Below are 2,579 nucleotides of genomic sequence, written 5' to 3' on the forward strand. Positions count from 1 at the left end.
TTGGTTTCTTTGGCGATAGTCTCTCTGTTGTTGATCACAGCGGCCCCTACCGCGCTAGCGATCCCCTTCGTTTTCTCCGACGTGGTGACTTTCTTCACAGTAGCCAGACTCTTTTTAACCTTTTCCATGACCGAAGCCTTTGTCTCGACCCTGTAGATGCCATTAGCGACCGCGACTTTGCCTGAACTCACTTTGGTAGACCCCGCGTAGACCTCGCAGTTCGAAGTGCACTGTTTGCACATCGAGACCAGGCAGTCTTTTAGGGTCTGGCGAGTTTGACACTTCGTAGTCTGGACGGATTTTTCGCTCAGACACGTGTAGGACACTGTATTCTCGGTCGAACCGTAAGCCTTCAACGTCAGTCCGTCCAATCTCTGCACAAAGATCCTCGCATGGTCATCTTTCTTTGAGTTTCCTTTGAACAACCTCATGTCTGAGCATCGTTGCATCTCAGAGCAGGCTTGGCACACCAGTTGTTTGTAGTCTTTGAATGTAGACGTCGCTCCTATAGACGAACCATCTACGGTCACGGATTTGCCGCCGCTCAGACAATAAGCGGTGTACTTCTTTTTGCTGGAGCTGGACGCTGCTGCGACTTGTGCTGTACAGAGACATAGCAGTAGTAGTGTCCGAAGCGATGCTTTCTCCATGCTGATGATGAGATTGTCGATTATGCTGATTCGGCCGTGAAGACGAAGAAGGAGCGATAGAACGATTTGTTCATTCTTCACCAGAGTCATATATACAGAGTTCACGACTATTCGGAAATCCCCTATGACTCAGTGGATCTCGATCCTTCAGCGAGCGGTCGGACTCCGTTTCAATGCGGTCGGACTCCGGGGAGAGCCGGAGCGGTCGGACTCATTGTCGGAGAGCTGAGGCGGTTGTCAGACCCCCTTATGATTAGAGGACTGACTTCTCTGCATCATCCGCTCCCTGAGCCGTTACAATGCGTTGGCTAGGCACCGATCTCTTCTCCGCGCTCTCCGCGCTGTTATTACGCGTAACCTTTTGTTTAGGTTGCTCTAAGGACGACGAAGGCTGCTGTCTGTGCCAACCTGGCACTAGTCTAGGCAGCGACGGGACCTGCGCCGACCCGCGGTGCAAACCCTGCGGATTGGACGAGTATTCGGACTTTTACAACCGAGAAGATAGATGCGAAATACAACCGGCTTGTGATCCTAAACTGAATCTCATACAACGACAGGACACCGGGCATGTAGAATATCACATGTACCCCTGTTACCAATGTTCTCCCGTGGGCATAATACACGGTGTATCAGTGAATGATGGACAAACCGAAAACCTAAAGGAGTTATTCACTCCTGCGGTCGCTGGGATGGAATTATCTCTATGCTCCAAAATAATACATTTTGAAACGCACTGCATTCCTTGCCGCGAATATCCCGAAAACCGGGAGGACATTTCTATCCTGTGTCGCCCGAACGTAACACCTCTGCAATTTAACGGGATACCCAAATGGCCTATGGGCTACACACCCCGGAGCATTTTCTACAATCCCCGTAAAGCTATAGGCTGCACCTGCAAATCCGACCATCATTGTTCCAGCAAGATCTGTCGCTCATGCATCCCCGACGAACCTCTAGCGATCTACCCGCAATGGCAATGTTTTGTTACAACAGCACCAATTGCACTCCGTGCCACTTCGGCATCCGACGACTATCTGCACGACGTCTGGGTCGCGGACGGAGATCTTCCTCGGTGTAACCCCTTCCCGGGATTCAAGGACCATGGTTCTCGCTGTTTAATTTGCAAGAACGACAATGGATTTGTCTTTGCGGTATGTCGTAACTTGCACAAACACGCGGAACTAAATCTTTATGCTGACGCAAGCGGTATGCAGATGAGACCGCTGGAGTGTACGAAAAGCGGAATAAATATCCCTGAAATCCCTGAACTTTATGGGACAACTATAGTTCCACAGCAGCAGCTTTCTGCCACCACGGCTGTCAGCATCGCCGTATGCAGTATTTTGGTTATGATCGCAATCATCCTCTATGTGTTTTCAAGGAAAAACGAGAGGTTTCGCGAACTCATCGGAAGGTCAATACGCGCGACATCTGGGATCCGTTTCATCTCCGCCGTCACCTATAAAAGGCGACAAAAACAGATCGACGAAGCTGACGCCGAAAGCCTGGGCAAGGAGAGTTATCATCATCATCATCATCATCATCATCATCATCATCGAGAAAACACCATCGTGTTACCGAGGTGTAACAAAGCAAAAATCATTTCAGCCGTGGTTATAATCCTTACGCCTCTAATAGTTTACGGAGGTCTATACGGAACGGACAGGCTGATGCAGAGCTACTGCGATTCGGCCGTGTCGGTGTACACTTTCCCGCTGGGCTACGCGGTCAGCGAGCGAGGCGTGGGACAAGCGCAGGCCATATCCCTCTCGGGCTTCTTGGACAGATGCAAGCAGCAGAACGAGTTCACGGTGCCCTCGCGGGTCAAGTTCCACAAAGCGATCAAGTGCTTAAAGGCCAGCAAGCAGTACAAGAGGACGAAGTCTTCCGCCTCCGCGAACAAGGACTCTCACAGCTCCAGGAACTCAG

The sequence above is a fragment of the Monopterus albus genome, unplaced genomic scaffold, assembly GCF_001952655.1.
Source record: "Monopterus albus unplaced genomic scaffold, M_albus_1.0 scaffold610.1, whole genome shotgun sequence".
Lineage (NCBI taxonomy): Eukaryota > Metazoa > Chordata > Actinopteri > Synbranchiformes > Synbranchidae > Monopterus > Monopterus albus.